Consider the following 15,376-nt stretch of genomic DNA (forward strand, 5'->3'; position numbering starts at 1 on the left):
ACATGCCCGGTAGAGCATGGATGCCTTCTGGTGTTGGCTATTTTGCTCATATCCTTCTGGCGCTGAGGTAAAACAGCAGCTGTGCAGCAAGGACCTTGATGTGCTGAAGGTCCAATTAGCACGGCTGGGCTTGGCATGTATATACCCAGAAACTGCTTTGGAGACAGGCTGTGTGCATGATTGTTACAGCAAGCCTTTTCTCACCTTTGGAATCATCTCTGTCAGTCAAGAATTTATTTTAAAAGAGGTTTTTGGTTTTTTTTTTTCCCCCGCAACTGAACAATTTGAGAGAGAGAAAATAAAAGTCCAAGGATCCCTTCTTTTATTTTGTATATTTACAGACTGTATTCTTCTAGTGATTGGAGGAAGGTTACTTGAAAAATCAAGCAGATATTTATTGGGGACAGGCACTGCTCTAAGCTCTTTGAAGAGGAAAACACAGACCAGATGTGGAGAAACCACACTGAAGAGCAGAATTGTGAGGAAAGCACGAGAAATTCCCTGTGGACCCTGAGAAAAGCTGATCGCGTTGATCAGGGGTGGGAAAGGCATCCTGGAACAGATGACAGCAGAGACAGAAGGCTCAGAAGCCTGTGCCAGAAGGAGGTGAGGGTGGGGGCAAGGCGCCATGGGAAAGCACCAGGTGTTCCAGCAAGCAGCAGCTGCTTCGTGGACTAGGATATTACAGGTGGCCTTTGAGGCAATGGTTATGTTCTGTGCTGCTTCGGAGGAAGTGGGAGGAGATGCTAGCAGAGGCTGTGAGATGAGACTACTCTTTAGTTGGCTGGAGATGTAGTTCAGTGCTATAGTTCATCATATAGCAAGCCCCAACCCACAAGCACCCGTGCTTCAAGAGCTGTGCAAGGCCATACCCCGGACTGCAGTAAGACATTATGGTGTTGTTACAAGAGACCCAGTATCCAGCAAGTGGCTCGGAGGAAGAGTGTCAAGGGGAGGGAGGGCTCTACTCTGTGTCATTCCTAATGGATTTAGTGGCTCTTTACTAAATCAAAGGAAAAGTCCTAGAGATCATGGGACTTGGTTTGGTGATGGGGTGAGAGCACCACCCTATGGCCTTGGCCTGGAGAGTAAGCCATTTTCTCAGCTTTTATTTGGATAGTGTCAGGTCTTGACCTCCGGTGTTGCTTTCTAGTGGATGTTGCTGTTTCCTTCTGTTTTCACAGGATGCAGCTGTTCTCTAAAGTACCTGAGAGAACACTTGGAGGATGTTTATTTTTAGTCTCAGGACGATGTCGTCCTGATTCATATTTTTATTTCTATAAGCTCTTTGCTGAGATGATATGTGCAAATTACTCAAGCATCTTTGATGGAGGAGAAGTCACATTTCTGCAGGAAGATGGAGGAGCCTTAGGAGAACATGAATAAAACATGTCCTTGCACTCAGAGTACAAGTTGCAAAGATCCCTAGGATCCCTTGATTCTGCATCAGTTTTCGTGTCTGTGTTTGCTTTTTTATCACTTGCGTGTCGCACTTAACATCCATCTCACCTGCCTGTGGTTTAGGTCTCTGGCACACTGGGAAAATTACATGGGGTTCTCCAGGCCTCCAAAGAGAAATAAATTGTTGATAACTGCCTTGAGGATAGATCAATTTTCTTCATGCTTGTATTCCATGTGCCTACCACAATGTATAGAAACTCAGTAAGGGTCACTGATTGACAGAGAGCAAAAGAGAGTTTAACTTGTAACAATGAAGAAAAATTCTATTGATGCAGCCAGAGTATTTACCTACCAAATGCTCAGTCAGCTGAAGTGAGGGAGGTTGGGAGGTACAGAGTTGGGCTCAATGTAATGGCTGGGGCAACATGGGACATCCAGTCTCAAAGATCCTGGAAGGGACAGCCTCAGACAGTATGTGAGAATTCCATACACTGTGGCAAGAGACTCCAGTGAGGGCTTTCCCCTCCTAACCTGACAGAGGCTAAGAAGAGCAAGCAACTAGGAGATTCAAGACTTGAAGGAGGCTGTACTACCCCTATGCCAAGGCATGGAAGGAAGGTGATTGAGGGTACAGAGATGGCAGCTATAGGAAAATTGGGGGTAGCATGCACATTTGTAGATACTGGGCTTTCCAGGGTAACATCTTGCCCTTTAATGGTAAAATTGTAACATGAGATTATACTCTTTGTGTGTATGCACACATGTACATGTGTGTACATACGTGTGCGTGCCTGCACATACCTGCATACGCATTCATACATGAGTGCATGGGAAGCTTTCCCTACTCTGATTTGTGTTTCTACATCTTAATAATTTAATACCTTTTCTTGAATGAAATAGATAATAAATAATAGTTTGAACCACCCCCCCCAAGACTTAAATGTCTTAAACCAAACCCCCTTTACAAGGAAAAACAAGCTATTGTCATATTTTAAGTTCCACAATTAAAAAATCACCAGTATGCAGACTCCTAAAACCTGGGAACTATCTGTGGATATTTTTTTCAGATCTCTCTTGAGTAAGAAGTGTAGCTCTGACATTTGTCACTTTATTCAGAGGCTTGAAGCTGTAAGAGGGTCTTCAAGAAACTTCTGAGTCTGGAGTGCAAGGTAGGGCTTTGGTTCTGGCTCCAGTGTGGGGAGGGGAAGAGGAGACTCTTGTCTTAGAATGCTGGCTTTGCAGTGTTTTGCACTAGGTCAGGACTGCTGTCTAAGCAGGGGCAGAGCTGCACAGAAGAAGGAGGCAGAAAGCCAAGAGCAAGCTGAAACTTTCGAAGCCTGCTCACCTGACTGAGAAAGACTCCAGCTTTTGACTATAAGCAATGCATTTCCATTGCCAAGCATAAAATGTAGAATGTTGTGCTACCTCCTCCCAGCCCGGACCCAGTACATGACCGAGTAGAAAGCCCCATTTTAATTATTTCATGCTCTACTCATAAGAAGCCTTACTATACTGACTTACAACAATCCCTTCATGAGATAAGGCATATAATTATAGCTAATCCATGTTGCTTTCCTCAGAGAAATTTCAAACTGACACTTGTCTTCCTTTGACATGGGCCATACCAGAGAGGAGAGAACACATGGTATTTTTCTGACATTATATCTCAAATGTCTCCTGCAGAATTCTATGTTGGATCAATGGGAATGTATCTAGATCACTAAATAAAATAACTAAACATGGAGATTTTCACAACTGTACCAAATACAGATTTCTCAACCTTGGCTCAGATATGCTGATTCTGTATCTCCCTGAATCTGTTTCTAACACTCTGCTCAGCGTTGGCAGTGTGCCTTGGCATTAAAGCACACTGGGCAGTGAATTTCATGTTATAAACTGATGCATGCCTCTAAAATGGACAAGCACCCTTCCTTTCATTAAGTATTTTCTTACCTTTTCACAAACATCTGTACTTTCTAGATACAAATCTGTCTCCCTCCTGATGAACTTTCATTTGTGTGAAACATGTGAAAACTAAATAACTAAAACACTAAATAGCAATATCTTCAGGCATAGTGTTAGGAATTTACATGTCTTTATCTAAACCTCATAGCATCCTAAAATGCAATGTGAATTCCTACTTAGAAATGAAGAAACTGAGCCTCAACATGAGATTACTTTTACCAAAAATAACTAACAAGAAAACTTTTGGGTTGGAGTTACAACCTGTGCTGACTTTCTAGAATGTGGGTCCCATATGATTAATAGCTGCCATTTATTCAGGTCTTACTATGCTCTAGGTACTTTGATTGTCTCTTCAATGTTTGTTGTGTGGTGTGTTTTATCACCCAAACAGACCTAAGGTCTGTGCCTCTGTGTCTGTCTCTGTCTCTCCCTCTCCTCCCTCTCTCCCTCTCTCCGTCTCTCCATCTCTCCGTCTCTTCATCTCTCCATCTCTCTCTCTCTCTCTCTCTCTCTCTCTCTCTCTCTGTCTCTCTCTCTCTCTGTCTCTCTCTCTCTGTATTTTTGACAACTGAATCTAGTCTGTGTGTCTGCCTCTGTGATCTGTGTACTTCACCATTGTACTGAGTTCATTGTCTCCTAATAGCATGAGCTTCCTATGCAAGAAATGATGTTTTCTTATGCGTTTTAACAACCTGTTAGCTTATTTACAATCAGAGAAGACATGAGATAAGGTGAAGATTGGCAGAGAAAAGTGGCTTTGGAAATTGTGGAAACTGCTTCTTTGGATACAGAGGATCGGTGAGTGCAAGATAAGTTCCCTGTGCCAGTAATAGGCCAGCAGCAGTAAACATGGGAAGGGTTTTGTGACAAAAGGTCATGTTTCACACAGCCCAAAGTTCTATATCAAAACCAGGTAAAACACCAGAAGGGAGACAGATTAGCATCTAGAAAACAAATGTTTCTGAAAAGGTGAGAAAATATTTAGCAAAGAGAAGGGTGCTGATCCATTTTAGAGGCATGAATCAGTTTATAACATGAAATTCACTGCCTAACGTGCTTTACAATCAAGGCACACTGGCAACCCCTAGCAGGGTGTTAGAAACAGATTTCTGGAGATACAGAATCAGCAATTCTGAGCTAAGGTTGGGAAATCTGAATTTGGGACAGTTGTGAAACTCTCCATGTGGTGGCAAATGATTTTCTTCCCAAGTCCAGCTCAGTTTGGCCCTGATCGAGCTCCATGTTTGAGAACATCACCTCACCCCGAGAAACTTGGCACGGAACACTCATCATTTGCTTGGCACCAGAACTTGGTGCCTTAAAAAGGCCACTCCCCTATCAGGTTATGGAACTACTGAATACCTCCAGGGGAAGTCTCCTAGGGCCTTTTAGAAGGACACAGCCTTATATTCCATATGTATGCCTGGCAATCTGCAGAACAGCAGGTCACCGCTGTTTCTGGCACAAAAAGAGAAAACTAATTGTGAAAATCCCTATATGCTTTACCTTCTGGTAACAGTTTTGTTTGTTTGTTTGTTTTTGTCTTTGTTTTACAAAATGAAAAGAGGAATGGCAACTATAAACAAAGATCTAGGACACTGATGTGTAAGAGAAAATAGGACTCCCAAAACTAGCAAGAAACAGCTGCCAGGCGGTGGTGGTGCGTGCCTTTAATCCCAGCACTTGGCAGGCAGAGGCAGGCTGATTTCTAAGTTTGAGGCCAGTCTGGTCTACAGAGTGAGTTCCAGGACAGCCAGGGCTACACAGAGAAACCCTGTCTCGAAAAATCAAAAGAAAGAAAGAAAGAAAGAAAGAAAGAAAGAAAGAAAGAAAGAAAGAAAGAAAGAAAGAAAGAAAGAAAGAAGGAAAGAAAGAAAGAAAGGAAGGAAGAAAGAAAGGAAGAAAGAAAGGAAGAAAGAAAAAGAAACAGCTAAGAAATGCTTGCATTTCTTGTCTAAAGCAAAATGCTTGTGTCTGTTTTGAAATAAGTGAAATAATGAAAATGTGTGAAGTTTTCTGTGGGCTGAATCTTTGACCTAAAGCATCTGATGTGGTTTCCTTATGATTCTTTCCTGGCTTCAAGAATACTCAAATGGCAACCTCACAGCAGACAAGAAGATGATACTCCTGAATATCTCCCTCACAAAATGCTCGAGATGCTGGAGATGTGTAGCTTTTAGGAAAATATATCAATCACACATCTTTATTAACTGTTTGAGGGCATATTTGGCTGATTGATTTCAAAACCTTTCTTAAAGTTTACCTTCCTTAGGTTCTATGCCCCAGTGTAGGGGAATGCCAGGGCCAGAAAGTGGGAGAGGGCGGGGTGGCAGGCATGGGGAGGGGGGAGGCAACAGGGGTTTGTTTTTGTTTGTTTTTTTGTTTTTTGGAGGGGAAACTGGGAAAGGAGAAATTCGCATGTAAATAAAGAAAATATCTAAAATAAAAAAAAAAAAAAAGTTTACCTTCCTTGAGCCCATCTCATTTCCTGAAGCCCCAAATAACTACCACACATCAATAACAGAGTGGGCAGGAGTGCCTTGATCAAATGCCCCAAACAGAGCACAGAAAACAATGCTTCTTGTGGCTATGATCCATAGTTGACCAAAGAGCCTTTCTTTCTCAAATCAGTCATGACTGACAGCTAGCCTTGCATGGTGCTGGGTCTTGCTCTTTCCCTTCTCACTGGGTAAATTTTTTTTAAGATTTTATTTATTTTATGTATGTGAGACACACCAGAAGAGTTCTAAGTGGATATCAGTCCAGAAGCTCAGAATACCCAAAATACAATCCACAAACCACAAGAAACTCAAGAAGGAAGACCAAAGTGTGGATGCTTCGTTCCTTCTTAAAAGGGGAAACAAAATACCTATGGAAGGAGTTGCAGAGACAAACTATGGAGCAGAGACTGAAGGAAGGACAAATCCAGAGACTGCCCCACCTGGTAATCCTTCCCATATTCATTCATCAAACCCAGACACTATTGTGGAGGCCAGCAAGTGCTGGCTGACAGGAGCCTGATATAGCTGTCTCCTGAGAGGCTCTTCCAGTGCTCACCCAACTAATACAGAAGTAGAGGCTAATAGCCATCCATTGGACTGAGCACAGGATCCCCAATGAAAGAGCTAGAGAAAGGACCCAAGGAGCTGAAGGGTTTGCAACCCCTTAGCATGAGCAACAATATGAATTAATTAGTACCCTCAGAGCTCCCAGGGACTAAACTACCAACCAAAGAGTATACATGGTGGGACTCATGGCTCTAGCAGCATATGTATAGCAGAGGATGGCCTAGTCAGTCTTCAATGGGAGGAGAGGCCCTTGGTTCTATAAAGGTTCTATGCCCCAATATAGGGGAATGCCAGAGCCAGGATGTGGGAGAGGGTGGGTTGGTGAGGGGGGGGGAGGAGAACAGGATTTCCCCTCCCCCTGAGGGGAAACTAGGAGAGGAGGTATCATTTGAAATGTAAATAAAGAAAATATTTAATAAAAAAATATTTTATTTATTTTATGTATGTGATACCCACCAGAAGAGGTCATAAGATCCCATTACAGATGGTTGTGAGCCATGATGTGGTTGCTGGGAATTGAACTCAGGACCTCTGGAAGAGCAGTCAGTACTCTTAACCACTGAGTCATCTCTCCAGTCCCTCACTGGGTAATTTTTAACCAAGTAGCATACTAGATGGTGACATTTGTTTCCTTAGTTCATATACCCCTTTCTAAAAACCAGACCCAACATCTCTGTCCTTTTCTGTATTCCATGGGTGTTGAAGATGCAAGACTTGCTCCTAAAATGATATCTTTGAACATGACCATAATTAGCATTATCAACAGCAGCAGTGAATTGGTCACTGGCAGCAGGAAGGACAAAAATGTGGGAACCTGGAGCTTGATGAGGCCAAAGTTCTGCTTTCAAGAGTGATAACTTCAAATACTTTACAGAAATGTTGAAGGGACAAGAGAAAATAAAGTGAGAAAAGAGATTTTCAAGATTACTACCAGGGAGAGCTATGCAAGGAGTCCTAATATAAATTTTTTTGTAAGAGGTCGACGAATTTCTGAATGAAAATAACTTAAGGCATCATTGCTTAAAAGTTTCTATTTTATGGGTTTCAGATATTTAGGTGAAGTTTTCAGAGCATTGTGTACATGACATTATATGTATTAGGTGTAAAGCATTCATCAAATTGGTTCAGATGTGTCCTAGCAGAGAATAAAACATGGAGAAATTCCTGAGAGAAATACATGATAAGCCACTCTTTTAAAGGACTAAGAGCTGCAAGAGAGAATTGCTATTTGCTGGCAGCTAGCCAGGAGAGGGGAAAAATCACACACAGGGTACTCGAAGTCTCTTTAGCAAGGCAGGGTAGCTGAGCCAGGGAGGGAGTCAAGGACACACAGGCTAAGACAGGCAGAAGCTGATGGAGCAGCCAATCTGGTCTGGAAACCTTGGAAGGCTCATATGAGAGTTTCCTAGCAAGTTTCTGAGCAGAGAGAAAACTTCATATAGAGATATGATGAGAGCTAGAACAAGCCTGATTACTAGAGAAAGAGGCCTAGAGGGAAATCACACATCTGTCAACACACTCAGCCAAACCTTAGAAAATGGGCAGAAGTGATGTTCCCCCCTCTCTCTAGATGAAGGGAGGGTCTGCTTTTGGGTCTCTGAATGCTTCGTTTTCACTAAGACTTTGGGTCAAGAGCCCTTTCCAGGTGAACCTGGGCCTTTCTTCTAGAAGGAACACTAGCCTCCCTCTGTGTATCTCTTGAGATAAGCCATGAGTAAGCATCATGGCCAGAGACCTGGAAATATTTTTCTAGGTGGTTGAGAAGTGACAGACACATTCCATCTGGTGTCTGTCTCCATTTGGGGAACCTATAGAACCTATTTTCTGAAATTTCAGATTAAAAATATATGTCTCATCTGAAAATGTTTCTTCAAATAATAGGGGAAAATGTTTTGAGATTTGACTTTGAAAAGATACCCCTCTCCTAATTATTTTAAAGACTGATCTTCTTTAAGAATGGAAAAAAGGTTAGCGAAAAGTCATTTAATCTGATTTATTCTTAGTCCACTATAGGGAAAAAATCAGTGTTTAACGGGGAAGAGCCGAGCTCCCAATGGAGGAGGAAAGCTTATATTTCTCAGCCGTAACATGCCCTCAGGAAAATGACTAAAGCCTGGAAGACTGTGAACAACACATTAGTAGAAAAGGAAAAGCTGGAGTCCCACTGCAACTCTCTGACACGATTTTGTCTATTCCTTATTCAAAAGATTCCATGCATTGGCTTTTCCAAGTTGATTGCAAGGGCATTTTATGCTAATTTCTGTTAGCTTCAGAGGAGACATTTGGCTTTTCTACTCTACATTTTAGTCATAGAGAAAGCATCATGATTGCTGTGTCATACTTCTGTGTCTGATGAAAGCAGGGAAGATTGAACATTTAAAAGCTGAAGGTCATCCATACAGTTGTCCCAATAGCAATCTGTGTCCCTTTAACCCTGAGGAGGAAAAGTAATTACCCTTTGGCTCCTAGTGACCTCAACTAACCTTTGTTGAAGGGCCAGAGAAAATAAAAGCTGACCATCAGCCTGCCCTGGCTGCCCTGGGCTTAACCTGCTGTGTGAATGAGCAACAACCCAACAATAGAAAGAGAGGGTGTTGCCATGGAAATAGCCCTGGATGAAGGAGTAAAATTCAGAAATTTATCATAATTAATTGTTTTATTAGGAGCCTCCCATCTTTTGGAGCATTCCCTGGGGGTGTGACTGGTGGATGTGTTTTCACTTAGATCTTAAAGAAAATAAAATCTGCTTGAATAAATGAGACATCCCATACAGTAAAACCATTTGAGGTTGTGGACAGCTTTGTGAGAGACAAATGGATCTATATCTTCCCATAATCTATAAGATGCAAATGCAAAGAGCAGTGCAGGGGTTAAGGAAGCTCACTCCACTAGGAGCACCAGCTGTAGTGTGGCTTCGGGCACCCTTTAGTATTACAGTAGAATGTGTCTGCGCCTTTGTGCCTTGGCAAGATCTTGATATCCAGGTGACTGTGCTCTAACAGTGTGACAGGGAACAAAGATGGATCGACACTTGCCTTTGTTTAGCTTTTCTGCTAAATGGAATCTAAGCTCTGTATGCTTTTAGTGAACAAGTTTAGATTTGAAAACAGAAATTTGCCAACCAATTATGCTCAGATTGAACTGGGCTAATTCAAGATGCTCTGCCTGTACCAAAATAATTGGAGAAAAAAAATGGTTTGAGCAAGAATCAGTTCTTTTCTGGGAAGCTTGCTAGTTATCTCTCAGGTCTGAGCATTTTATCTCTTCTTTAGAGCTAATACTATCTTTGTTTTCAGTATTGAAATGTCTTTAACCTTATTCCTGATGCATTCATGAAATTAGATTTAAAAAGTCGACTTTTAAGATGAGTTCCTTTGTTAATTCTTATTAAACGGATTAATTGATTTTTAAGGAAGAGGAAACAGATACTATCTTATCTTGGTTTTAGTGGGTGCTAGAATAACAAAATGGAACTCATTCCTTATACTTCCTAAGTAGTTATTTATCTGATTGGTTTTAAAATAATTTGTGGTATTAAAACAAAGCAGGCGGTTAAGCTCAGATATTGATTTTTCTCTGTAATGGACATTTCATCAGTGAAATTTTAACCACCAATAAAGACAAATAAAGCATAGCAGGTGTTTGCTGAAGACCCTTGCTCACCAGGAGATTTGCTTTAATGTCACAGTATATAAGATGCTCACGTGAGTTTCACTGCGAACCCTAACTCTAGATGTTTACAGGAAATTAATCTTACGTTGGGGGAAAAGGAGTATTGGCTGTCACTAGAACCCAGAAAAGTTGTGTAAACACAAGAAACTTTTTAGACAAAGGCCTTTCATCGAGACTCTGTTACCCGTGTTGAAATCTAGTTCTCCAAGGGACTGTTTATAGATCTGTTCTTTGCCTATAGTTAGTTTTTTTGTGTGTGCCCTTACTATTGTGAGGCCAGGATTCTGTCTGCTAACACCCTAGGTTTCTGTGTTTGTAAGGCCCATTTCAGCTAATACTCGCTATCTGGCTGGACTCACTGAGCACTCTGACTGTTGGTAGGCTCTCCGTATTTTTCTCTGCAACAGGTAACAGTTTTCCTTAATGGCAGCAACACATCTCTGTTAATCCTGCAGCCATTCCGGATGCGCTTGCTCACCTCACACTTCAGCATCATCTTGCAGGTGCTTGTGCTCTTTAATTTCCAGTGAGTTTTCGGCTAAGTGCGTACCTGCTTGTGGCATGCTAAGGACCCTCCTCTGGCTGAGGCTTCCTCAGCTCTGAGCTTCGTAGTCTCCACTCCATTCGGGTGTCTCCAGGTTTTCCCAGGCAGCTTGGCTGAGGCAAAGATTCAAAAGTAAAGTTCTGTCATTTTACCTGTTAGGGGTCAACAGAAGTGGGGCAGGTGATGGGCAAGATCAATAGTTGTTAGGCTTTACTCACACCAGGAGGGTAGGCTCATTTCTGCATGTTCAGGGAAGCAGTCCTGATTATAATTATTGAAAGATAATTTATTATGTATGCTTTACTTCTGTACTACGGTTTTTGTTGTTGTTCTTAATTTTACTTGAAGGAGAGAAATTGGATGCACTTCCTTGGTTTGCATAGAAATCTTCCCCAAATAACTTTATAAGGAGGGTAGATCATTTATAATAATAAAGTTAAAACTTAACAGTCTTCAATGACATCTGTAAAATGGTATTAAATATGAAGAGTCACTGAAAAGACTAGGACCTGTCTTGCGACTGAAAATAGTTCTTACTGCTTTCTTAATATCTGCACTTCATTTTCAATCCTATATCCTATGCAAGCAAACCCAACTACTAAGTGCACAGCTCTGCAGCATAAACAGGAATAGATCAATGTAATTTATTACATTTAGTAAATAAATATACATGCAGAAAACCACTAAAAATTGTCATCTAATAGACTATGAATATATTTAAAACAGCAAAGAATTTTGATATAACAATCAAAAATAATTTGTATCATGTAAATATGCCTATTTTTAAACTGATGACATTTTATCAAGAGAGTTAATATTAATATATTTGTCAATCGAAGATGGAAGATATCTTTATAGAGGTTAAATGTTAACAATTCTGACTCTAAATTAAGAGAGTCTTAATGGCATGACATTGTTCTGACACCTTTGCTGTGTATTATGTACAGAACAGTGAATCACATACAGAATACAGGATATTCCCCTGTACTACCCAAGTTTTACATTTATACTGTGTCTGAGTTAAAGGACATGAAAACATAGTAACATTTATTTAGCATCTGTTTCCCTCAGAAAAGGATACAAGTCAACCTTTTTCAATGGACTGCTGCAAACCTGGTACTGCCAAGCTTCCTACATTTTCACATACAATATATAGAGAGAATGACCAGAAAAATGAACTTAGATTTATGTAAATACATATTTAAAATTAATCTCTTCCAAACAAATGATCCAATCTATCAGAAAATTTTACATGGTTCATTCTGAGTTTGATGTAGAAACTAGGAGTTTGGAGAAATTATTTTTCATTAAAAAATTGCATTGGTATCTTAAAGCAAAAAAAAAAAAAAAGAACCCAGTGTAGAACATAACTAGATTCAGCGTACAATAGGACACATACCCAGCTGTAAAGTAGGGCCCTCCCATTCCAGGCTTAAAACTATACTTCAAGCTCAGCTTTCAGTGAGGGCATCAACCCCTTGAAAAGTTACCTTGAGGATTAAATACCTTTAAATGCCGCAGCTCCCTGGATTTCCAGTTAATCAAACTATATTTCCAGCAGGAACTCATGAGGTTTAGAGTAGTTTTCCTGTGCAAGCCCTTGCCGCTGGTCTCCTCAGGAACCGGTGCTGTGTGTGTGTGTGTGTGTGTGTGTGTGTGTGTAAAATCCTGTTGATGGCCTGACTTGCTGTCAACCAGTGCTTGTCAACCCATCACTAGGGTTGCGTAGGGTGGAGACAGACGCCTGGAAAGCTGAAGGGCTGCAGGCCATGCATCATCCTCCCTTTCTCAGAACACCTTAATATGAACATGGAATCAAGACTGAGGTAAGGAGGGGAAAGCTGAACCATCATATATTCCACAAACTGCAGGCTCTCCTATGTCCTGCAGAGCCGGAGATGGCATTATTGCTGCAGGAGGAAAAAAAAGAAAACAAAATATCTGGCCACACTTTAAAAATAATCTCTGCAGTTGAGCTTGCCTAAGCCCCCTCTCTCTTCCTCCCTTCTTCCGCTCCTTCTCCTCTCTTTTTCTTGCTCTCTGTATGAGGCCCCAGCTGATTCAGGCTGCATCCATCCATACATAAATCATTCCCCTTATTCTATTGGTTACATGGTACATGGCAAGTATTGATTTTTTCCGCTGCCTCATTGCTGGAGAACACTTGGTTTTTGTGAGACAGAAAAAAGAAAAAAACAAACCAAACAAAAAATATCCCCACCATAGTTTTGTCTAAATCAAATAATAGCCAGGCATATATGAGCTGTGCTAACGATAAGCGTGCACCCACAGGCATGTTTTTTTTTGACATCTTTTACCCTCTATTTGAATGTTTCCAATAGATCTTGTATCAAAATTCAAAAAGATCCAGTTGTAAAGGGCTCTGGGTTTGGGAAATAGGATGTCATATAAAAAGGGCAACAGTTTCTAATAGCATGTTCAGGCGGCTCTGGTTGGCTACTACTAATTCCAGGAATAGAAGGAAATGTTAAAATACATCGTGTTCAAACAGGAATAAAGAGAAAATAATGTCATCCGAGCAAATAATATATATGTGATAGGAAAAAAAAGAGAGAGAGAGAGAGATTTGCATAGGTTTACTCTGGATGGCAGTAAATGTGCAACTTTGCCTTATCTGTATTAAGTGTGCTTTAGATCACTGTCAAAACAGTATGCCTCACAATACTCAGGAGCTAGCTAAGATGTGAGCATTTCTCAGGGTAGGTCTTAAATGGCTGGAGACGAAATCATCATCACTAAAGCACACAGGAGTTAATAGATTTTTGTCACAATCAGCAATTTGTTTCAAAGTGACAATGATTCTTGGACACTAACCAAGAGAGTTCTATTTCTAAATTCTCAAAATTACTTTCTTATGAGGTAATGTTTTCAAAACTGCCACCCCAAGATACAAGGACTCTGCACTAAGAACACATGGCAAATATAACACCTATATATGCTCACTTTTCATTTTATGACTTCATATTAAATTTGCTCTTAATTCTGCAAAGGGTGGAATTTGGAGAACAAAATTAATTTGGCACACTCTGCAGGTAACAGGATACTGTATTTGCGGTTCTATTAGCACTAGGAACAGTTAACAATGGATGCATGGCAGGTGAAACCAGTGGGTACTTAATCTCTGTCACACTGCATCTAAACAGAATTGGGTAAATTAAACAGTCACAAGCCTCAGAATTCAGGCTCAGATTTCTCCTCATTTGCCTCACAAAAGCTCTGCTTGGGGATTTCTTTTGTGCTATGGGTCTGTCTTGTTTACCAAGTGGTCCTTGGGCCTCAATCCAAGTCTCTGATAAGGTCTGCTCAGCAGAGGAGTTTGTGGAAGTGGGCTACAGGAGGGCTTATGGAGTGTGATGCAGTGGCCCAGACTTTTGTAGTGCCTTACATCTCTTCTTCTTATACGTTCCCTTTGTTAAAGGACACAGGACATCTCTATGTATGTGAAACTGGTGGTTTACATAAGCTGACTTTTCAAGGGATGCCCTATGAAATAAGATGTTGAAAGAGGCATTGGGAGGCCTTCATAGATTTTTATCCTGATGCTTTGTTTATTGTTCATTCTAGTTTTGATTTCTGCCCCAATTTCTTGTTTTCTCTGTAGTCTTGAATCTCCTCCTCTGTTACCCTTCTCCTCCCTTCCCCTGCTCTCCTGTCCTCTCATCTCCTCCTCTCCCCTCCTCCTCTTCTCCTCTCCCCTCCTCCTCTTCTCCTCATCCCTCCTCCTCCTCTCCTCATCCCCTCCCCTCCTTTCTCCTCTCCTCTCCTCTCCTCTCCTCTCCTCTCCTCATCCCCTCCCCTCCTTTCTCCTCTCCTCTCCTCTCTTCTCTCCTTTCTTTTTTCTTTTTTCTCTTCTTTTATTCATCCTTTCTAATTTCGACAAGTTCAGCAAATGTTTTCTGACCCCTTACTCTCCATCAGGTACCTGCTGGGATGAGGATGCATGGCAGAGCTATATGGCCATCATCTTTTCCTCCTACAGTGGTTTGAGTAAAAACACACCGGTGGAGGAGCTCCTGCCCAGGCAGAGGCCTTGAGTAAGGTGCAATGTGTCTCTCCTTCAGAGCTCTCTAGAGTTTCTTCTCTAGAGAAATCACATAAGTACATCTAATTATAAAAATAATTTCTCTTTCACATTTATTAGGAAAGAATTGCTATTGGAAAAATTCTTTGAGAACTTTTTGAATATGAGTGTAATTTTTGGAAAGAAGATAAATATCTGAATGTTAAATTATCTGTGGGGTTTACCTTCCTCGAGACTCACCCATAGGTGATGATACTGTGGCAGGCCCTAGCACGTAGGAATCCCACTGCCTTTGAGGGCAGTGATTTTTCTGCCATAGGAGAGAGAATACTCAACTACTGGTAAATTTTCAATAGATCCAGAACATCACTCTTCCTTTATATTTCTTCTGCATAAACATTGCCAGGTAAAACAACAAAGGTGGTGAGATCTATTCCAGAGAATAATTTATGGTAACACTTCCTGAATCCTTGAAAAACTTTGAAGTAGAAACATAGACTTGTGAAATAGGTAGTATGGCTTGCAGGCAGCCCCTTGGAACAGGAGGATAATTCAAACCTGTTCCAAGTGGACTGAAATAAAGTATTCCTATCCAAGCCCCTCTTTCCAGACCTGGTGGGTTCTCTTTCACAGTAACTTATTCTAAAAGCAAGCATGCAAATATTGAAAGTAGGCATATAAGAC

General features: G+C 41.1%; 1 long non-coding RNA gene across 1 annotated transcript; it reads right to left on the bottom strand.

Moving 5' to 3' along the window:
• Positions 1 to 308: 308 nt before the first annotated feature.
• Positions 309 to 12,692, bottom strand: LOC116070537. Its single transcript, XR_004110452.1, has 3 exons — positions 12,157 to 12,692; positions 10,657 to 10,802; positions 309 to 1,207 (listed from the first exon to the last, which is right to left on the bottom strand). It is a non-coding gene; the product is annotated as an uncharacterized LOC116070537 (long non-coding RNA).
• Positions 12,693 to 15,376: the final 2,684 nt, after the last annotated feature.

This window comes from Mastomys coucha, unplaced genomic scaffold (assembly GCF_008632895.1).
Source record: "Mastomys coucha isolate ucsf_1 unplaced genomic scaffold, UCSF_Mcou_1 pScaffold22, whole genome shotgun sequence".
NCBI classification, from domain to species: domain Eukaryota; kingdom Metazoa; phylum Chordata; class Mammalia; order Rodentia; family Muridae; genus Mastomys; species Mastomys coucha.